The sequence below is a fragment of the Topomyia yanbarensis genome, chromosome 2 (genome assembly GCF_030247195.1).
Source record: "Topomyia yanbarensis strain Yona2022 chromosome 2, ASM3024719v1, whole genome shotgun sequence".
Lineage (NCBI taxonomy): Eukaryota > Metazoa > Arthropoda > Insecta > Diptera > Culicidae > Topomyia > Topomyia yanbarensis.
The window spans coordinates 314,184,708-314,209,561 of NC_080671.1; the positions used below are offsets into that span (position 1 = coordinate 314,184,708).

At 36.1% G+C, this 24,854-nt stretch overlaps 1 protein-coding gene across 2 annotated transcripts in view; it reads right to left on the reverse strand.

The window, feature by feature from the left end:
* Positions 1-11,882, reverse strand: part of LOC131683614 (uncharacterized) — a 301,264-nt gene extending 289,382 nt beyond the window's left edge. For both annotated transcript variants that reach the window (XM_058965735.1, XM_058965734.1), the window contains exon 1: positions 11,173-11,882. The gene's annotated coding sequence lies outside the window, so the exon portion shown is untranslated. The remainder of the gene's footprint in view (positions 1-11,172) is intronic.
* Between the last annotated feature and the right edge of the window lie 12,972 nt (positions 11,883-24,854).

Genomic DNA, 24,854 nt, shown 5'->3' on the forward strand with positions numbered 1-24,854 from the left:
GTTTATCGTTTTAAAGACGTAAAAGCAACTTTTTTAGTGTATTTGGATCCTGGAGAAGCTTTCAAGAAAAAAGTTTTCCTAACAACAACTTTTGACATTTTTTTATAATTCTTACTATTTGCAGTCAAAAATACAATTTTCTTTTTGAATATGATTCTAAACGCCATTTTAAATCGAAATGCTCTTAACAAAAATTTTCTAAAATGTAGTAGTTCTCGAGATATTTTAACTTTTGTTTTAACAACACAATTATTTTGTTTTATTACGACCTTTTCATAAGTTAGTTGCGTTTCTCCATCAACAATAATAGGGTTTTCAAAAGGCCCGTAAACTTACCTGCAACTTTCTCTTTGACATCAAAGCGATATTGTGAAACATTTTAAAGTTACATGAAAACAACCAACATATGATTCAGCTATATAGTTTAATCAACAGACCCTATGGTTGAAATATATTTTGGTTGCTTTCATGTAACTTTCAAATGGTTTACAATATCGCCTTGATGTTAAAGAGAAAGTTGCACGAAAGTTTACGGGCCTTTTGAAAAATCTATTATTCTCGAGTACTTTTTCAAATGGACGTAAGTAACATTGAGAGCCTCTCTTTGTTTACTTTCTCTTTCGTTTATTACGACGTCATTACAACACTTTGTACTAATTTTCCAGTACATATCGAAAGCCGACGGTTTTTACTACAATATTATGCAAATAGTAGAGTAGTAAATGTTGAAATGGCCGAGTAATGAACAGAAGAGAAAGACCTCAAAGAGAATCTCTCATTGTTACTTACGTCCATTTGAAAAAGTACTCGAGTATTGTTGATGGAGAAACGCGACTAACTTATGAAAAGGTCGTAATAAAACAAAATAATTGTGTTGTTAACACAAAAGTTAAAATATCTCGAGAACTACTACATTTTAGAAAATTTTTGTTAAGAGCATTTCGATTTAAAATGGCGTTTAGAATCATATTCAAAAAGAAAATTGTATTTTTGACTGCAAATAGTAGGAATTATAAAAAAAATGTCAAAAGTTGTTGTTAGGAAAACTTTTTTATTGAAAGCTTCTCCATGATCCAAATACACTAAAAAGGTTGCTTTTACGTCTTTAAAACGATAAACATTAAATTTTTGACATTTTTTGATGGGGTGACGCGAATAATTTTTAAAAAGAGCATAATTACACGAATTAATTGTTTTTGAAGTAGCAAAATTTCAAATATCTCGAAAACTATCGCATTTTGGAAGATTTTTGTTAAATGCATTTTGATTTTAAATGGTGCTTAGAATTATATTCTGTAATAAAATTACAATTTTGTATGTCAATTAGTATGAAATTTAAAAACATGTACGAAGTTATTGTTAGGAAAACTTTTTTACCGATTTTTTCTCCATCATGCAATCACATTCAAAATGTTTCTTTTCTCTTTAGGTTTTTGGTAACAAAATATAAAAAATTAAAAAAAATGGGCTTTTTCGCAATTTAAGATTTTATCATAAATTTTTGTTTTTTTGAAAAATGACACATATTTTTCAGTGTATATTTTTTCGGACAGAAGTATTCATTCCCTGTAACTTGTTCTCAGATAGTTTTCCTGTATAAAATACAGTAATCGAACAAAAAAAATTTGAAATTCATACACGTAGAAACGTTTACGCCCTTTTGAAAAATTACTCTTGTATCAAAATATTCCAATTGCTAGAGAATATGATGGAGATTCATACAGCGAACGCACCTGCAAAGTTTCGTTCGAAACGACGATGGTCATATTTTGCGGTCGGCCGGTTTCTCATGGAATCCCTCTTGACAGTGAATTTAGCCATACGGGTTAGCCTTTTTGACAGTTGAAAGTTCGCAAAATGTCATTCGTGGTTGCCGAAATCACCAGTGAAACATTGAAGTGATTTTAAAAGATATTAAGGTGAAGCGATGCCAAAATCACAACAAAGGTTCGGTTATGTTCGGGTCACAGTCTATAGAGAACAGTTGCGCAAAGAGTGAAGTCAAAAAAAGCCTACCAATAGAGCCCAATTGGAATCTCTGACACCTCTGCAGCAAAGTTGGATTCAATTTTTGCTCGATAGGTAGACTTTTTTCGGCTTCACTTTCTGCACACTCTTTGCGTACCTTTACGCTAAGGCCTTTGGTTCGGGTTACGTTCAGCATCTGTACTATACCGATAGGAGATGGCACGCACACAAGCGTATCGTTCAGCCATCAGCTGACTGATTTTTGTACCACGTGTTTCATTTGAGGTGCAATTTTCCCAAACGAATCAAAATTCCGTGAAAAGAATCTATTCATCTGCATGTCGTCGCTGTTGTGCTATCTTATGACAAGCGCCATTTTGCACATTTCGAGAAAAACGATTTTTAAAGTTTGAGATTGAATATCTTGAAAATTATGAATGGTATAAACAATCCAAAGAAGACAATTGATCCTTCTATCTATTCTCTATTAACCTCTCAAATATTACGAAGATCGGTTGCCTATGTTGCGAGTTTTTACTATGAATGTAAACAAAAGTCGCACTCACACGTGTCATAGACGTGCATTGATGACAAAATTTGTATGACGTGTCATAATCGTGCATGGAAAATTTTCCATAGAAAAAAATAATCAATTTTTAATTTCTATTCATATATTTGGTTTCATTTGGTCTATAAACAATTGGGGAGATGCATTTTAAAGGAAATGAGTCAGGGAATCTAGAAAAATAGTTATTTTTGGTTACAGTGTTGCCAAATATGCTATATTTGCAGTTTAAAACTTAAACTGTGTTTTTCTCACAACTCGTGTATTTTTCCTTTGGAAATTTTTATGCCATTGTGTTCCTCTGACATTTTTACACATAAAAACATCTAAAACTTCAATTAAACTTGAGCAAATTCCTAGATACAATGATTTGAAGCAAAAAACTCATAATGTCACATCGTGTTTCTCGCTATATCTACGTAACCATGCAGAATTTCAAAATTTTGAAAACGCCACTTTGCAGAGATTTTTCAGGCAAGTAATGTGGCATATCTAACTCAGTTTACCCCAAAATGGCGTTTGTCATAAGATAGCACAACAGCGACGATGTGCTAACATGCTTACATACAGTGATACAATTTCTAAGCGACCTAAGATAAGACATTTAAGTTACAAACGATTTTGCGTTGCGCGATTTTGTAAATCAAGTTTTTAGGCGACTCCATGGTAAACTAAATATCAAACTCATTTTTACTAGTTTCACGATCGACGGTGTCAGAACAGATCCAAGGCAGTAAATTAGTCTTCGACTTACAGGTTTTTGATTATTTGTTTTCCTCATTTGGCGTGCTTTGCAATTTTCAATTGGGCGCTGGTCTTTTGGCCACCTCCATTGTGTAGCTTTGAATATCCTGCAAAATTCATAGTCTAGCAGTTCTCAACCTTTTTCGTAGCATGGACCCCTTAGAAATCACCCTGGGTTGGTGCGCAACCCCGCGGGTAAAGATCAATTCTGTATGGTATTAATATGTTATTTTCATTTTGTTAGGAAACAAGACTTAAAATTTCAATATGCGCTCGAAAAATATATTTTTCTTCGCGGACCCCCAGCAATGACTTCACGACCCCCTAGGGGTCCGCGGACCTCAGGTTAAGAATCACTGGAGTCGGGACTTACGAATCTATACTTAAGGTTTTAGATCGCAAACAGATCGTAATTAAGATATATCTGAAATTCGTCGTCTGTAAATTAACACTTAGCTCGTAATTTTAAAGATTGAACTCATGATCTCAAGTTTTGGATCTTGAAACCAACATTTTTGAATCGTGACCTGAGATTCGGTATCTTTTAAGTGATATTTTTGATCAATAGCCTCAAACAAATGCAAGAAGAAACAATATCAGTCAATAACAATGGAGAGCACTCGTAACAAGGAAGCCAAGATATGTGAAATAAGAATAGCGACAAACAATCTGCTAAGATCCACCCAATATTACTTTCCTATATATAATAATCAAATACATTACATATGCACATGAATTACCCATATTCACACCCCATTGTCCTTCCATACTAACCAAATCTAACATCCGTAATACCTATGAAGATTGGGTGGGTTTCCCGTATCTTTTTAAGGGGTTACACCACTGTAGAGCACGAAGATACAGTCATTCTTCGAGAATTTTTATTGGCGCAATAAAGAGGTGAATCGAGATCTTGTTAAATGGGATATATAACATAAGAATTGATCCACACAAAATAATTTCGAGCAATTTTATCACAAGATGGAAATCTATTTCCCGTAATTTTTGACCTAGAACCAAACACTAAAGTTTTCTGATTCCTTATGTCAATATCAAACGACGTACGTATGATTATCGAAATGGCCCACTTTTGAGTGAAAAAACGCCGAAAATGTCATAAAAAAATTGTTAATCGCAGTAAAATGATAGGGATCAAGGCAGTTTAATGGAAGGTATGGTCGTGATATTTCAATTTTATAAAACAATTTTTAATTATTTTGCGCACAAATAAGTGAAAAAATAGTTCAATTACGTATTTTTAACGTCAGCTGCATCGGAAAAAAATCAAAACATCCTGTGACCTAATGACCCAATTACTTACATGCCTATTTTACATTCATCCTTCAAAATTGACATGAATTGGACCAATCTTGGCCACCGGAAAATTGTTCCGGGAGAATCTTACAAAATGAGTATATTTTTCTATCATCCCAACTTTTTGACTTCATAGATTTGTACGAAATGCGAAGTTCTTCAAATCATACACTACTACAGCTCCCTCAAACGCGGTATGGCAATTTCGGCACCGGTTCCGGATGGAATCAAATAAGGACATTTGACGCCATTTTCAAACCCAAGAGAGCGGTGTTTGGTTACTACAAAACAATGGAACCCATCAAGTATCGTATCATTGTAAAGCGGGTGGTCAGCAGAAGACGAAAATTTGTGATTGACGCCACACTGAAAGTCGATTCATCACAATTTCAGTCAAAAATTTAGTTGATTTTTTATTTCGTCTATTTAATAGCTGGACGAACTAAGTTTTTTGTTGAAGTCAATAATCCAGCGCTATTGTTTTTATTCGGTCAGTCTCAGTCTGGACAGGAATGCTTCAGCCTATTCTGTTCTAACCCTTACACAGCCAGTATTGAAAAGCATCCTGGAAAACACTGCAGTTATTCTTTAGTGTTTATCTTGTCAACATTAATATTTGTCGCAAATATTAAAACGGCCAGGCCTACCGTGCAGAGTTGGGTTTCTGGCAGGAACGTTTCAGCCTAGCACAAAACTTGAAAAGCCTACCTAAGTTAAAACTTGAAACGCTTGTCTCAGCTTCTAACGCTTGTTTCAGTCCGAACACAATCGAATATGCCGTTGCACTACCGTTTCAGTCAGGACACAAACGACTGGAATTCAACTGATCTCATTGTTGAATTAAGCTAGTTAATCGTAAAATACAACATAGGATATTTCAAACGACCGACGCACAGAATCCTGTCCAAAATTATTTATTGCTGCTATTGCTGTTATTATGCCTTAATCTGACCTAAAATAGACATTAACTAGTTTTTGGAACGATTTGACCTCTATCCACCAATCAGTGCAAAGGTAAATTTTCTATATCCCTTCGAATACTAATAATTTCGGGGCAGGCCCGTGTGTAAGGGGGGGGGGGTGTTGGGTGTTCAAACCTCTCCCATGAGGTTTTTGAATTACTTTTAAAAATTCATTAACTTCCTGTTCAAACCGTTTGACACCGTTTGGTGCGCATCTTGGCTAGTTTGCAACGCTTTCGTTTGAAGTGCATCTTGAATCAAAATCATTAGTAATTTTCAATAACTATTATTTCAGCATCTCGCAAAATTACAGGATAATTTAGCTACATTATTTTTTTATTTTTCTGTTGAAATCAACTAAGCAGGAAAACAAGAATTGGTTTTGTGATTATTTCCATCGAATGACTTTCAGTGCATCACTTTGGTCTATTCTTGAAAGCTTCATTTTGAAAAAAGCATTAACTCGTTGGAATTTTCGTTTTTATCCCTAAATTAACATCACCACAAATTAATGCGTTCACGAATATTCGTGTCTGAATCTTTAAAGTATAAACCGAAGTCATCAATTCTTAGATATATATCACTCGTTTAAATATATAGGTAAATAGTATCATTGGCAAAGATACACCAAATTAACTGCTATATAACACTGGATATACCAAAATAAGAACCTATATATGCCTTGTTCGCAGCGCACCTGGGTTCGAGTTCCGACCCCACACAAAGGGTTAGAAATTTTTCATAAGAGATTTTTCAAACCCGAAGAGGTGATTGACCTTAAGGTTAAAACCTCTATAATCGAAAAAAGAACCTATAGCTGACACAAACGTTCATTTAATGACATTCCGATCTCCGCCATCGAGTGCGGCATCTCACCTGCAATTTTGATGCGGCATTTATCCCAATTGATGCTGCATGGCGACATTTTTCTCTGAAATTATAGATGACTGTGTTTATATATACATATATATATATATATATATATATATATATATATATATATATATATATATATATATATATATATATATATATATATATATATATATATATATATATATATATATATATATATATATATATATATATATATATATATATATATATATATATATATATATATATATTATGCAGTATATCTCCAGAAATTACCCTAATTACTGTATTATAGACATTGCAAGCTCAATTATCACGTCGCTACTGTTCAGCGTGCTGAGTATTATTCGTGTGATCTTTGTGAATCCGATTACTAAACTTCATATTATTTGCTATATAGCTGTCATACAGTAATCGGGATTTTTAGTACTTCTTATATAGACAAACTTATTTACAGCAAGCTAAAACTCAAGGATATGTTATTGTTCCTAAACCAAAATGTAAAGAGCTAAGGTTTTATCAGTAAGGTTTATTATTCCTTCAGCAGTGAACAATCTAGGTTATTAACTGTTCTGTGTTGTGTTTATTTAGTGTTATTATTTTCCCATTTCCCAGCTATTTCATTCACCATTCTGCATCCTCCGCCCCTTCTTGCTACAATAGCTAACCAGGGCATTTAATAAAATATAGCATGTTTCCTCTTATATTAGGGGCCATCCATATACCACGTGGATAATTTAGGAAAGGGTAGAGGTCACGAGAAAGTCCACGCTTGTCCATGGGGAGGGGGGTGGTATATTGAAAATGTCCACGAGGACCTTTCATTATATTTTTAATTATTCTGTTATAAGAAAATGAAATAAATTTGCTGCGTCCATGGTGTGAGAGGAAATCGTGTGAAATAAAGGTCGAGAAAGATTGATTGAATCATTTGAATTGGTGAATTGGTCAAATACTACTAATTGTGGATTTGAAAACTTGTAGTTGAAATTACGAGCCAATTCAAGCATCCATAGGTTACTTCAATTTTCTGTTATTAAGATGAATATTTAAAACGTATATACAAAAGATCATAATGTCGTTCAGAAATGAAATAATTTCATGGAAATTTCACAAAAGAAGAAAGAAGTCTGTGGTTAAAGTTTGAAAGTTTTTCATTACATCTTTCTTCACCACAATAGTCAAGTTTTTTGAAATTACCCGAAAAAATTGTAAAGCCCACGTAGATATCGTAGGGAGAGGATAGGGGTATAGAAATTGTCCACGCTTGTCAAGGGAGGGGAGGAGGGAGTTGAAAACGAAGGTTTTTTGTCCACGTGGCTTATGAACGGTTCCTAAGCTCCTTTTGGAGAGTTAATTTAAGAGATGGCCCAATACCTCTCAAGCCCTTGAAAATAAGTTATATTAACTCCAATGATAGAATTAGTACTATATCCAGTCAAAATATTTTTTTATGTATTCGGATAGGTGAATTATTTTCTCTGTATAATCGAATCACCGGATAATTCTGTACATTATTTGCTAAAAAGTTATTCGGGTAGTTTGCATGTTTTGGGTTCGAAAGCTCTGGTCACATCCAGGGGCAATTTAACTGCCGCCGCCAATTTAAATTCCATAATGAAAGCATCTAGTTTACCGGGGCCAGGTGGGGTTCCCTCGATTTTTGTCAAAAAGTGCATCAGCGGGCTTTTTGAGCCACTTTTGCGAGTCTTCGACCTATCACTTACTACTGGAATATTCCCTTCCTGCTGGAAAGCAGCATATTGCATACCGATGCTATTTACATGGATCTATCTGCGGCCTTCGACAAAATCAAACATGATATCGCATTAGCGAAGCTGGCCAACCTATTAGGTATTCGTGGACAACTTCTGCGCAGGTTTCGTTCCTATCTCGATGGAAGGCAACTCCAAATCAGCATTAACCCATTCATACCCATGTTGTTTGTGGACAACAACGTTTTTAAACAGCTATAACTTTTGATTGAGGCAAGATTTGCTCACAAAAACAAGTAAGGCTCATTAATGTGATTATTGTCTTTAAATTGAGTATTCACAGTTACAAGGATCAGCTCTAGAACTGAAATTATTGCAATTAGTCTGATTGTATTCCGATGGAGCAGTGCTGCCAGAGACAGTTTACGTTGACGACGGAAAATGATTTTGTCATATATCTTCGTTATGGTGCAATATTATTGATAACTGATAAAACTTATCAATTTATACTGTCGTTTGCTACATTTTCCACGTAATTGGACTATTGTAATTATTCTAGGAGAATTGTATTGAGCATCAGAAGGTAAAAATTGACCAGCTTCTAGCACTGCCATGGAAGCACCTATCTTTATGAAAATAGGCTTTTCGTGTTTCTTGACCCCACCGTTTTCAAGGAAAAATAGTTTTGAAACCCTACATGCACTAGAAAAAAGTTGGGCATGAAAGGGTTAAGGACTGTCTACCTGCACCATTCTTCGCTACATCCGGCATCCCACCACAAGGAAGCCATCTCGGTCCAGTAATATTCCTGCTCTACTTTAATGTCGTCTATACCATATTAAAAGGACCCCACCTTTCTTTCGCCGACGACATGAAATTTTTTCGACAAGTTCGAGATAAAACCGATGCCGAGCTTCTTCAGAGGGAACTGGATAGCTTTAATGCGTGGTGTGATCTAAACAGAACGGTTTTAATCCCGAGTAAATGCTCAATCGTTACGTTCACGCGGAAATGCCATACGGCTCCGTTTAACTACCATTTCTTCGATTCGAGCATTCCAAGACACTCTCACATCAAGGATCCCGGAGTGGATTCGGCTCTAATGTTCAAACCACATACTGCATACATCGTAGATAAGGCATCAAGACAGCTTGGGTTCATCTTCCGAATAGCGAAAAAGCATTGCGCGTTTGTCCGCTTAACGTTAGAATATTGTTCTGCTGTTGGAATCCGTACTACCAGAACAGAATCGACAGAATCGAGGCTGTCCAACGCCGGTTCATACGCTTCGCCCTTCGACCTCTCTCATGGCGAAAAAGATTCGAACTGCCGAGCTATGAAAACCGTTGCCAGTTAATACTTCTTGATACACTCAGCATTCGGAGGGATTGCTCTCGAGCCCTGTTCGTCTCGGACTTAATCGCTGCCAGAGTGGATTGGAATGAAATGAGTAACCGCCATTGGGGCCAAGGGGCCAGTTGGTGAAGGTAATAAACATAAACAGGAATTGGTATTTTTTATCATTTTTTCATCGATTCCTGAGTCAGCAAATAAATAAAAGTCAGTTATGTGCAACATATTTGCTGCAGAATTACGCATTCTCTGCATTTGAAAAACAGTCTGCTATTTTACCTTAGGCTGGATGAATACAAAGAAGGCGACTTCTAAATCATGCAGATAGCTTGTCGGCTTTAGCTCATAATGAGCTCATCATCTCAAACTTAAATATGTGCATTGGGTGCACCTGCCGCGAGTGTTAGGCTGTCCCGAAGAACAGTCTAGTGTGCCCTGGATCAATTCAAATTGAGGTGTACGTAGACGCAAATCGGGGTTATGACCCGAATGGTCGACGCTAGGTTTCCCGGTTCGTCAGAAAGCTCTGATGGTCTGGTGAAACGAAGGTGGTGTTTTGACTGCCGATAAAAGCTTCCATCCAAATAATAATCATTCTGCTATTCTAATCAAATACATACTCCTTTTTGTTGATCTGTTAATTGAAAGAATTCAGCAAATTCATCGGTATATGGATCCTTCACGGTACCAACTTTTCAGCATACTCATAATCCTGCTTAGAACGGACAGACATTGAAAACAGAAATGCCATGTCTGGATATGTTGGCTCGGAGTTGAAAGTTCTGTGATTTGAATAGCTCGAACAGTCGAGCAAAGAGAGATGCTCAAAAATAATATGTAGTACACGCTACTAAGCTTTAGTTGGATCTCCAACGTAGACTGCATGTAGGAATATAAATGAGCGGAAAAATCGATACACTTATTTGCCTCATATCAATTAGTAACACGCTTGCTGTGTTTTCGCCACTTTCTCTATTTGTGGCCCAGTTCTAATTGCAAGTGGCCTTTGAAGTATGGTAAATACAGTTTGCCTACTTCATGTGTTGGTTTTTTACAATAATTGACTCAGAAAATTTCTAGACACGCTATGTATTACAAGTTAACGATAGTTTGGTCGGTCTGCATTCTTCAAAAAAATATATGAAATGATTTTTTATCTGTATGTTCAAAAATGCAAGTTAAACACGGATTTATCCGGTATGGTTATTATACTATGACAGGACATCCGGACAGTAGACTGACAAGAAAAAAAAATCACTACCAAAACCAACTGAAGCAAGTTCATCTCGAATCAGTATCCATCACTTGGTGACTAGATGTCTCGCTCATTTCTTATTCATTGTTATTTATTTACAGCAGCTTCGGTCGTTAGTGAGACTATGTACAAGTGCATGAAGAGCGTGGACACGGTACAGATGACAATAGCTGGTGTAGTAGGCAATGATTACGTCGGATTTAAAAATAATGGGGATGAAAACGATCCCTAAGACACAACTTCGGGGGTACACGAAACAAAAAAGCCAGTTATGCAATCCGGCAAAATCCGACAGGAATGTTATAGGAAATCGATTCTTCCGAGACATTAAAAATTTACAGAATAGGGCATAACTTCCGAGAAAGGTCGACTTGTGACACATCGATTGGATGGGCTTGGTATACAATTGGTGCAATTTACCTCGGGTTGCTTCGTCGTATACTCTTCAACCGCTGTGTAGTCCGAGAAAGTACGTCAATTGGCGAGAGGATGAAAAACTCGTACAAATGCACAATACCGCAGACTTCCACGCAAAAGGAAAATAAAAATCTTCTTCTGTTTACTCTTCGTGATTTTTGCTTGTGCACGTTTTTTTTCACCACAAATTTTCGGCAGTACAGACCAACCAACCCAAGTGGAACAGCAGTCGCCAAACGTCCAAATCAATACACGTTCTTTTCACACGTTTCTTGCTGTCGTTTTTTTTGCTAGGCTTCAAGACCATTCATCCACCGCACTCACTGGGGGAGGTTACAATCCTATCGTACCCCGCTATTTCATAACATTCACCGAATAATCGCTTTTTGCGAGCAACTTGAACTGAAATCTGGCACTGGTTGAGCTTGTGCTCATCTTCATCAAGTGCAGGAAGACCATCATATTGCACTTTCTATTCGGTCAATCGAACAATCTACACTACGAATATCGCGCCTCCATCGCCACTTGGAAAAGCTGTAGTTCGAAAATAAACCAAACAACGCGACGCACGAACAAATTAGATGAGACCTCAGCACTAGCTAGGGCTCCCTGCAGCTCTGGACGATAGACATAAAAATTTACACTCGCTTCGGAACACGGACGTCGAGAAAAATGACTTATTTTGTTGTTTCGTATTTCTCTCTCTCAGTCAGCCGTCACAAATTTTACTGCACTACAGCCCTACCTCCTACCCACCCAGCAAAAGAATCTACTGACAGTGGTAGTGGTGAAAGTTTGTGTAGCTTTTCACTGCTTTTCCGAGCACGAGTTTTACCGTCGGCGGATTTTCGCCGCATGCTACTGCGAGTATGAAAATGACCGAACTAGTGAGTACTGTCAAATATTGTCACCTTTCTCTGTCGTTCCCACGGGTTTGTTGATTTGCCAGGGCACTGCGGGAACAAAGCGATACGTTTTGATGGATACGGTTTAGGATTTTTCTTCATTTTATAGTGAAGATTGTTTAAAAAGAGTTTTCCAGTAATGAATTCGAATCATTACCCGAATAGAATTTTACAATAGCATTTACCCAACAAACAATCATAAAACAATAAGTATTATAGTTATTACTGTTTCAACATTGTTCGACGCAGAGTTCTCGCAGTAGATTTACAATTAAATTTAATGGAACAATCAATTTTACTGTTAACCAATTAACTGCCATATACCATTCGTCATATACCATATACCATTCGATTCAGTTCGTCGAGACCGGTAAATGTATGTGTGTATGTATATGTGTGTATGTGAGTCTGTATGTGTGTGTGTCAATTAAACTCACACAATTTTCTCAGAGATGGCTGAACCGATTTTCACAAACTTAGTTTCATCTGAAAGGTATAAGCTGATATTGAATTTTTAGTTGATGCGACTTCTGGTTCCGGAGTTACGGGTTGAAGAGCGTGGTCACACTGCAAATTCTTATATAAACTGACGTAAATCATATTAAAATGGGTTCAACATTACTCTAGTTTGCGGGTCTGGATCACTAATGATCAATCAAAGCAGCTTTGACCACATTGGCCACCTATGACGGTTCATGATACCTCCGGGACCTCGTCAAGTTCCTAAGCTAATATCACACCTATTACCCAGCGAATTCTATACCGATTTTTACAAACTTGATTTCAAATGAAAGATACAGTAATGCTATTGACTGCTGCTGAATTTAATTCGGTTCTGATTCTTGGTTTCGGAGTTACAGGTTGGTTACTAAGGTTACACTGGAATTTCCCATATTAATCGGTAACACCGCAGAGGCTAAAAACTATTGAAATGGTCACCAAATTACTTCGATTCGCACGTCAAAATCACTGATAGCCAATCAAACATTATTATTCCACCATTTAATTCGCATCGGTTCTTTGGTGATGACTGAATCGATGTTCTCAAACCAAGTCTCAAGTGAAAATACCCTCACACCTCTCACCTTCATCACTCCTCTCCCTTTGGACCACCCTCACATCCGCATTTCCTTCATCCACCCCGTATACCTCTATGAGATGAAGGCTTTCAGACGCATCCTCCACTCCCACTCTACTGAACCCCCACCCCCTCCACTTCCAAATCCATTCCACCAACATTTCAAAATATAATCACATGAAGATAACTTTGAACTCATGTTTATTTAATTAAATATTAGGGGAACCCGGGGCTAGTTGGCGGTTGGGGTAAGATGGCGGAATCCCTTTGTCTTCGTAGTTGTAGTTGTAGAAGTTGTGGGCGATATTGTGTTTTCGAGCATACCAAGTATTTTTTTTTAAATTTTGAACACTTTGTGTTATTTAGGGTGATTTCAAATCTATTTTCCAATTAATTATATTTTTTGATAGTGCGTAAAAAGAGCTTTTTTAACTAGTTGTTTGTAAAATATGCGGTTGGGGTAAGTTGGCGGTGACGCGCGCGGGACAAGTTGACGCTACTATTTACAGTGCAAATATGGTCATCAAATATTTTATATGTTTGGAATTCACTCCAAAGTAAAACTTGGTATATCTCGTCAATGCAGGGGATATTTACTTCAGCCAATCGCCTGAAGAATTTCGAAAATGGAATACGCGTCAAAGAAAAATGCCGTGGTATTGAGGCTGAAATATATTAGCGATTGTCGGTTAATATACATTTTTTTTGAAAAGACGTTCAGCACGAACCGTTGATGTAATTGAAGTTACCTTTTCTAGCGTATTTATACATACCGCCAACTTACGCAGGGCCGGGGTAAATTGGGGGTTTTCTGCGTCACGCATTTTTTGTCTATAAAAACAAAGACAATGCAACAAACACTTTGATAAAACTCAGGGATGTTGGCAACAGCCACATGTTCTATTTTGCAAGATCTATCTACATCAAAGCGGTAAAAAATGGAAACTGAAAACACCGCAAACTAGCCCCGGTCTCCTCTATACTTTTTTGTTTAAAATGAGTCTGCGTCTATTTTCGTGGTAGTCGTGGGATACGTGCTAAATGAAATAAGAGTATAATAGACATTTCCACAATTCTTTTAAACAAAACCAGCTAATGAATCATAGTTTGGATAAATGAGAAAGGCACAATTGCACTACTAGGCGGATTAAAACAGGTTTTTACTGCAAAAGTCGATTTTGCATTGAAATTTACTGTATAAATTTTTTTTGTATTGTATAATAACACTAGAATTTACTGTATATTATTGTAACATAACTGTAGTGAAACTTATGGTTGTGTTACTGTACATTTCTATTTGAGTATTCTCAAAGAAGCAAATCTCTTTGAACAAATTAAGACTTTCTTATAGTGATAAGCAAATTTGTTAATTTCATCAACACAGCAAAAATTAAAAAAAATATCGTTATTTTAAAATTGGCACAATTCAACAAATCGTAATTCACGAAATCGCGAGGTATAACCCTGTTCCGTTCAACTTTACATGTGCAGTGCCATAAAGTTACACTTAGCAACATTAAAAAACGCCATATGTAGAGTAAAATTACCTGATTTTCGAAATTCAACGTCATGTAAAATGTAAATGTAAATCAATGCAAAACTATATTATTTTCGATGTTCGTATATGTCAGTGTCAGGCGTAAATTTAGACTATTTTTCTGGATGTTTAAGGTTGTGAATATTGGAAACAATTTTTCATATATCACAAATATTAAACGACCAGGCCTATTTTAGTGAAGCGTTAAAAAAGGAACATTAGCTAACACCTTTGCACACGACAGCCGGAAGAAGAGACTTTTTCAACTTATGAAATCCCGTTAAGAAATATCTTGTTTGGTAGGTTAACCTTACCTATGGATTGAAAAGAGTAATTTTCATTGCAAGTGGCATCGTTGTGCATTTGAACTCTGGGTAGCCGTCTATAGAGATAGTCCAAGGTTTTCAAAATTATGGTTATTTGTGATTCACACGGGCGGCCATGGGTGTATTGCCTGAATCTTGAGCCAATCATCATGAATTCGTGGGCAAATATGGTAACGTAAAAAAGGACTGCAATATATTTAATGTAGAAATACATTTTGATGAAAATTATTAAACACTGTATACTTCTCCGCCGTAACCATATAAGCCGCGGTATCGGCGAATAAAAACTTTGTGCACACTTTTGTCAGCAGGTGGTACCCATGTGCGAGTAAAAATCACTCAAATTGAGATTCTGAAATATAATGTTATTGCCTACGACTGTATCAAAGACTACTAATAAACCGGAAATCATCCGGAAAAGTTATTAATTTAAAAAATAATAATATCTAAGCGAGTTGATATCACACCAAAAAATAATGAAATTTAAACGACATGTAAAACAATACGAATGTAAACATACAAAGATTGAATAAAAAATTTGATTAAAAATTACGTTAAAAGCAATTGAAGCATCAAACAGCATACAATTTTACACTTTCATTCGTGTAATATTACGTGTCGTTCATTTTACAGCAGTATTCAAGTAAAAATACATTGAAGTGCATCGGTTTTCGGTTTAAAGAAACTGTAATTTTTAATACACGTGTAAATTTATAATAAAATTCGTTGAAGAAAGCACGACAAGTCATGTGTATTTATGGTGGAACTTAATTTTACATTTATATTCATGCTCCAAATATGTGCATGAAAATAAACTTAAAATTACAAAACATTTTTATCTGTGTACATCTTTATACAAGAAAGGCAAAAACAGCATTAATTATAATATATGCTGTTCTATTATTGTTCGTAGAGTGGCTTCTACTATTAATTTCTTTTCGGGTTTGCAAAAATACCTCCTTGAAAAAAATATTCGAGCCGCATACCATATACCCAATAATAAAAGTAGGCCGAAGCAAGCTTACGTTTATCTTGATGTGCATAGTACCGATGTCACACGCACTCCGGTGGGGGTGCAAAATGAACAGACATACGTCGCCGGGTGATACCGCTTTTCATGACTTCCCACGAATAGAACACAAACACACGAGAATATGCCGACGGGGACGATTGCGCAGGATCAAATAACGTAATACAAGCACAATTTGTATAATATTTGACGTTTCTCTACACAACTATGCGATAGTCACTTCACTGAACGAAGCGTCAAAGTTCATTCAACAGTGATGCAACGTTCTCTGCCATATGGTCGCTACGTGCTACTGCGAGCAGTGTTTTGGTCGCCAACTCCTTTTTGTTGTCATTGGTTCTTTGCTTCCTACACCGTTGCGTACTTGTTGTGGATGCCGCGAGAATTTTGACAAAACTATTTGACAATTAACTTTAGGGGAGAGTGAAGACACTTGATCCTTGGGGATATTTGATTCCCTGGTCATATCTCCTAATCTATACGCATAAAGTTATCACAATATAAAAAGAAAATGAAGTATTTGGTCCTTTATGATGTTTAAAAAACAAATCTGATGTATTACATTTGGTTTGGAAAAGTTGTATAATATTTTAAAAAATTTGTGTTTAAATCCATCTCGAAGATCTTTTCACAAATTTTTTGAACGGTTGTATGAGATCGTCGAACTAATTATTTATGAATATTTTCAAATATGATTACTTTCTAAGGGCAGTTGCCTAGAAAAACACGTTTTTCGAATAAAAAGTTTTACTATATATGCAAAAAAATAATTTTCTTCACCTCATACAACAGGTACCTTTGATCCCTGTAACAATGGGTATTCTTGATCCCTATCATTAGTTCTCTCAAACACTTCGGAAATGTATAGAATTAGAAAAACATCATTTTCATAACGTACCTGGCACTATTAATTGATATAAAATGTTTTTTTCCGTGAACAAATGTTTGTATAAGTTATTGAAAGTTGAAAAAGCCAGTTAAACAGCATTGATTTACCGCAAATACTTGTCTCGACTCTCTACTGTGGTTAAAGCTTGTCGTGCATCTAAAAAGGTAGTCTTATTATTTAATTTGTCAGGATAGGTGGTTAGCTGAACTTTCGTATCTATAGGTCTTAGTCGGCTTTGTTTCTTTAGCCCTAGTAGACGGGGGATCAAGTTACCACACGTTTTTACAAAAACCTCGTTTTGGCATGATTTTCAAAACTGTTCATATTACTGGCAGGACATAGTTTTCCGATTTACACAATATTCACAGCTCTTACAATTCGAATTGACTACAAGATGGCAAATTTTGCAATTGAAATTTTTATTTCATTGAAAAGTTATGAGTAAAAAACAAAAGTGGGATCAAGCGTACCCACTCTCCTCTACTTATTTCATCGATACGTTAGCTAGTTGAGTCTTATCGACACGTTAGCTGATAGTGAAAGATCAACAAACTGAACAGAAAATAACCAAAACGAGCATGGAAAATCTGATCTGGGTGTTTGTTGAAGGTTTCGTAGGAAAGAACGGGTGATAAAAATAAATTTCGTTCTGTATTGTAGGGGAACGTAGCGTCGAGATCGAGATAGCCTATTTATTTGGGCGAATAACAGTGGTATGAAAAAACCCATCAGGCAAAACGATCAACTCTTGGTTCGTTTTCGAACCCCTATGTATTAAATACTGCACAACTACTACTACAGTGAAGACCCATTTTTATCAGCCCCTTGGTGAATTTTAGGCTGATAAAACAAAGACATTGATAAAATCGGGACATATATTTTTCTTTCTTTTTAAGAAGCCGAAGCTCTTAGAACATTCTTCTTTAATCCCGAAATATAGCCTCATAACCTTTCCTGATTATTTAGCTTAAACTTCAAGGTGTTTGACAGAGCAAATTTTTTTTTTCATTTTTCGAATCCCTAAGATAAGAAAAATATGCTCAAGAAAGGATTTACTCGAATTCAACTTGGTTCGTCTGCTGGAGCCCATCGAACTACCAACTATCAATTTTCATATGAAACTGATAAAATCGGGTCAAAAAGCTGATAAAATCGGAGGCAGATAAAATCGGGTGCTGATAAAATCGGGTGCTGATAAAATCGGGTCTTCACTGTATACAATATAACTGTTAGTTTTATTCTTCGCGTATAGAATCCATGATGTACAATATTTTCACTACATTTGAAATTTACATTATATTTATTAAATTCATCATTGTATGTAGTACATCAAATATTTTTAATATACAGCGAAGACCCGTTTTTATCAGCCCCCTTGGCTAATTTTGGGTTGACAGAATAAGAACAATAACAAAAAACATATTTGTTTATTTCTTTTCAATAAACCGAAGTTGTACTAATGTTCTTCTACAATCCCAAGACATAACCTTATAACCCTGTCTGGTTGACAAAATTAGGTAAAAAAACTGATAATACCAATAAAAAATGATACGAATAATAGAAAGAATAAAATCGATGCATACGTATAATAAATATAAATAAAAATATAAACATAATATTCATGGAATGAATATATCACATTCAAAATCAAAATAAAACATATATCCTTTATGATTGAGTATGGTGAATTGAATGATCATAATCCACATGAATATTGTTTCTAAGCAAAAAAGCACTAATTTGAACAATAATGAATGTAATTAAACACACGTTAACAATATGATTAAAATATGTCATGTAATGCATATAATGGTGAATTAAGTAAATAAATTGTTGATTTTGAATTTAGTTAGCATATTGGGCATCATTGATTGTATGCATGAATATTAAAACGGTTGCGTATACAGTCGTGATTCGCTAGTTGGACCGTCAGACAAATGTCAAAAACTCTCCAATAGAAATGTTGGCAGTGTAAATGCATCTGTTCACATCTCTAAATATTGTCAAAGTAAATTTGACATAAGATTTTGGCGTTCAGATGTTTTTAGTTGGACAATGGTCCAACTAAAAAGCGGTCCAGTTAAAAAGTGTGCAACCATCAAATCACGACTGTATACTGAATATAATGTATGCTGTACTTAGTAGATATAACAACTATTGAACATTATTAAATAGATTTAGTCCAGCCAAAAGTTTGAATTGAAATGTTTCTTTGATAGAGAAAATCATATTAGGCATTTTGTACTGCTCTTATTCAAGAAATTACGTGAATCATAAAACTTATTTGTCGGAAGACCTTCACCACGTGCAATTATAAATCACGTGGTCTTTAGTTTTTAGACCACGTGATGGAGCGAATTAAGTGAAATAGGGCGTTGAGCCCATTTTCGCCATGTTTCTATTACCACCCTACTCATTTGAAACCGTTGGTTAGAGCTGTGTCTGCCATCTTTGTTCAACGCCATGAGTCAAATGGTAGCGCAACAATAGGTGCACTCGATTCGAGTTTTCGTTGCGTTCGAACACGAGAATTTCACTGTTTTCAGCGCATTTGTGTTATTATATTGGTTCCTAACAACGAAACAAAGCTGTTGATGTCAATTTTTTTCGCATTCCATTGATTGTAGGCCGAGAAATTATTGAATTAGTGAGGCGCCCTGCTTAGCATGATGAAAATAGGCACTTTACCCTACGCAAGTTTCATGTGTTGGTAACCAAAGCATTTTTTACAGGTTGTATATTATGTCATATATATACTTGTTTTTCATAGTTTGTCTTAGTAATTGTAATGCAAGATACAGCAACCGAGTCCAGAATACATGCACTTCAAATTCCAGTTGGATCAGTTTGTAGCAAATGACATCAAACTAAGCAATGTTTCAATAAATGATAAATATAAAAATCGGAAAAAATAAACTGTTTACATTTCTTGTCTACATTGTCTAATTTTAAAATAAAGCATTGATGCAAATGAAGGTGACGAATTATTCATACATTAGTAATACTTTCATTTACTCAATACTTTTTGTGTTGTTTTCTGTTCGCGGCAAGCCACATCTATCGCTGCATTGGTACATATGAATCTTTAAATCCAGTTTGAACTCAGGCTTGATATCGAGAAAGTGGTATTAGCTAGATCGGAGCTTACAGCAGTAATGGAATGAAAGAAACAGAGTCTGACATGCTTGCTTAATCTTCCGGCAGTCGCACTCGTGCACTGAGTGCACGCTGCTTTGAAAATCTAGCGAAATCGTCTTAGGGCACCAGAGGGTGCTCGTTCAGTGAGCCATTTGCGCGACTTCCGGAGTGTTAATAACCATCGTAAGAGTTACGTTTTATGCTATTTTCAGTTTCAGAATCGGGTTGCTCTAATGTTTAGAATATCCATACAAAGGTGACAGCTCCAAGCGAACCTAGAGCAACCCTGATCCAAAAATATCAGCATTAGTTACGTTTAACGTTCTAGACTCAATTCAATGCTTAGCCACAAAAATCGCTGCTGACCAAGCACAAAAATCCCACATCATATTTCTCCTTGTCGCCACCGCTGACTGTAGCAGTTGTAGTCCTTGTAAGTAGAGTAAATTTGACGAATCCTACTGTGCGTTGCTTTACGTGAGCACGGTATATTACGTAGTTTACAGATTGATGAGCTTCATGCTTTTTTAGACTATTAGAGATTAGATTATACAATCGTAAAACAAGAAAAATGAGCCTTCGCGGAAGGAAAGCTTTCACCCGGTTGTCGTCCAAATAACCTCGTGTTTATAGCTTGAATCTCAGAATTAGTACTCGTATAAGTACTCGAAGTACTCGCTTCTTCTTCAAAACAGCATTCGTCGTACTTGTAATAACTATCAGCCATGTATCTGAATCACGGTTGAGTCTCGGTGTCCGAAGACGTGAAGAATGTCCAAACCTGATGTAGGCGGTATATGCATGTTCTTCGATTTCTAATATTTCCTCCAGCTGACAGTTGCGAACTTCGACATTATTTCGTTGATCGTGCATGCACGAGAGCTCAGTGTATTCTTCTCATCGATCGTCCGATACCAAGCAGTGGTATACTTGTGGAACACAAGACTTTCTTATGCCCTCATACGGTTTCACGCTCAGAAATCTGTTATACTATGATTTACACTCAAGAACGGGAGATAATTACGGCAGCAGAAAATTTTCACCTCCTTCCCTGTGCTCATCTACTTGTGCGGTATGTCATGATGCTCTGGATGGACGGTTATCAAATAAGGGTGTGCATCGTAGGCTCGTGAAGCAATGCCATATTGTAGATACAGGGAGAGGTTGATGGGGTTCTATTGTGACTGAGGGGAAAATGTATTAAACTTGGACACTAATAGTTTTCAAAAAGATATAGATAAGAAAAATGTAGGGGTGGTCACGGCTTGCCAGGACGTCCCGGACTGGCACATAGGGTGATCTACCTCGGGTCCGAAGGGAATTTATTAGTTGGGACCTGGCAACACAGTACTCTGCGCACAGTCAAACAACATGCTCGATACCGTAATAGCCGTTTTCACACACACAATGATTACTTTAAGCAAGTTCTATACGAAGGAGATGCGCATCAAACGTGTACTGGTTGGACGTGAGCCTTGACATCGTACGAATAAAGTCCCGGTTCACATCCAAGCTCTTAAATTAAGCATTCGCTGATACTTTCAGCATAATGGAATGTGGCCTCCATGAAGTTTGTCAACTATCAAGCGTTCTCTGACGAGATACTGAAAAATTCATTGAAGCAAATTGGTCTTTCGTAAGTGTCGGCTTCTAATGCATCGACCTTGGCTAAAGAGTCTGCCTTTTCATTGCCTGCAATAGAGCAATGTGACGGGACCCAAACCAAGGTAATCTGGTAAGATTAGCACTCAGATATTCCCGTATTTTCCCAAGGAATTACGGTGAGTGCTTTCCAGGCCACGCCACACGGATGGTCTCAATGTAGCTGAGACTGTCCGAAACAATGAAGTAATGGTCTGCGGGCGGGGTGTCAATGATCCCGAGAGTATACTGAATGGCAGCTAACTCTGCGACGGAAATTGAAGCAGAATCATTGAGTTTGAATGAGGCAGAAAGATTTTCGTTGAAGATACCGAAGTCTGTGGACCCGTCGAGTATTGATCCGTCAGTGTAGAACATTTTTCCGCAGTCGACTTGATGGTACTTATTATAGAAAATATTTGGGACCACTTGTGGGCGAATGTGATCCGGGACTCCATAAATTCCTTCATGGATTTGTCGAAAAATACATTTGGATCAGAAATGAGCACTAGAGTGGCTCGCGGTTGTATGGGAAAACTTCAAAATGATTTAAACTAGCGGGCACAGCACTTTTTGAGTTCCTTTTGTGGTCCCAAATGCCTGTGCAAAATTTGGTAGCGGATGGTTGCTTCCCGGGTTTGCGCATTGCATTTAAAGTTTGCATGGGATTTTATATGGGCAAATCAATTATTTTGCATTTACGTTAATAAAGATCGTTATTTCACTGAATATGAAAAACCAGCTTTATAAAACTATAGTTCAACCCTAGGTTAACAACTCGAAGACCGTAACTAGCTACGAGTTTTCAAAAAATAGTTATCACGATTTTAAAACTTATGGTAAAATCCAAATGCGGAAATTGATTAGACACATTCTTTCGTGACGTTACAACGATTTGACGATTCTTCATTCCATTAATATGTTATAACTTTATCAAATGAACGCCTACATCAAAACTTATTACAGATTCGGAAAGTAGACAAAATTTCACTAAAGGTTCAATAAACATAAACTGAATATACTGGAATGTAACGTGACGTTTCAACGCGTCACAAATTAGAACTTTCAACGTATTTCTATAAAAGTCAAAATATCTGCTCTATAAGATTTTTTATCAAGAACAAATCTTCTATGATGTATTTCTAAATAGCATACGAATAACTAGGTGTCATTAAATATATTTTTATTGTATTTTTTCTTATTAAGCATCTTTTAACTTTCGTGACGTTACAACGCTCCTTTTTCAGAAAAGCGATATCTCATTGCGTTGTAACGTCACGAAAATCTTCAACTTTTCTATAACCAAATACATATTTGTATTTGCTATAACTCTGTAAGTTGCGCTGGTGTTATTGTTTTGAGTAAAATTTTAAATATTTATCACATTTAGCCGTTTTAATGAAAATTTACTCGAATAACAATATGGGGTTGTCGAAAAATCACGCTACAATTTATATTTTTTTTATTGTAGCAGAAATAATTGATCAAACCAAGAATTTTTTTTCATATCTGTTGTGGATAGATTTGAGCCATTTGACACATTTATTTATTTGACAGGGCTCAATGTGGTGGTTTAACGGAGCCAGAATAGCAGCTTTTATCACATATTACACAAACAAAAATTAACTGGCAGTTTAACTTTGTTTAATTTGGTAAGGAATCAGTTGTCCGATCCGAGTTTATAGTATGATATTTGTATTGTTGGGCTTAAGCAAGTGGATTTATTCAACAAAGCGAGCACAATTTAAGCGCCAGACAATCGACAGTGCTAAGTACACTGAAATATTGTATATATTATAGTTGCAATGATTCAGAGAAAAGGAATACGTCACATCGTCGTGATGTTACGAAAGAAAATGAGTTACATCCAATCGTCAATTCGACGGGTTTTTAAATGTCTGCAAACACCAATAAACACTTCCTCATCTATCTTTTTGTGCTCATTTGAAATGTGCCAAAGCCTTTTTATCCCACTCTAAGCAATTGAGACGATTTAGTGCGATCACTCAGATAGGTCTCTGTACACCCAATTATGTTTTTACAACTTCCGGTAAATTCGAATAGATACTCGTCTATATTGGATTTAATACCTCAGGCATTTCAATAACGTAGCTGCTTTGACGATGTATTTGGGCTTGTAACGGAAGAATTGGTTAGTTACTAACTGACGGCACGTGCGACTACAACGGAAGTTGCGGACAACCTTATAACGGGCGTCTCGTCGATGATGGCGAAGTGTGGAATGTTTGATTGCTGGGAGGAAAGAAATATTCAGGGAACGCATTATTTTTCATGGCCAAATACTAACCCGATAACTAAGTTCGGAAATTCCCTCACAACCTTTCATCGCATGTCCTGGACTACGTTGCTGTTAGCGTGATTGCATCGGAGCGTATCATATGATCATTGTTTAGAAGAGTACAGTGTAGGTGGACTTTTAAAGAAATATAATGTGAAGTTGTTCAATCATTTATTAAAAATACCTCCTCCAGTGTTGTAGATCAAATCTTGTATAAAATTTTGTTTATTTTCTGAATCTACAATTAGGGTAGATGAAGGAGTTCATTTGAAAAAGTCATAACAGGTTTAGAGAATGAAGGTTGGTCAAATCGTTGTAACGTCACGAAAGAATGTGTCGATGGTATATAACCACTTAAGCACTTAAGGATATACATTCTGAATTTATGAATATCACGCTAGTATAATTTCCTGTTTACGAAACAACTTGAAAGCGTTTCAATAAACCATACGAAGTACAATTTGACACAATAACTGATAAATCATTCAAGCGTCTGATAAATGTTAAATTACGTGACGTTACAACGCAAAGTGTATCCTGTTCGAACTAAGTATTTTTGAATACAAGGAGAATTCGGAATATACATTTGAACAAAATTTCAGTTTTTTAATAAAATTAAAAAATAGGAATTTTTCGTGACGTTACAACGCAGAAACAACCAAAACTTCTATTAGTTCAAAAAGTATTAGTGGTCAAATCAAGAAAAAATCTTTCTATTTTTATTGTTCTACACTCAATAACGAACAAATTCCTTTAAACAGATAAAAATTTCAATTATAGTTTCATGAAATAGAACTTTTCTTAGAAGTCAATAATTCAGGAGCCATTTTCCGTGAAATTTA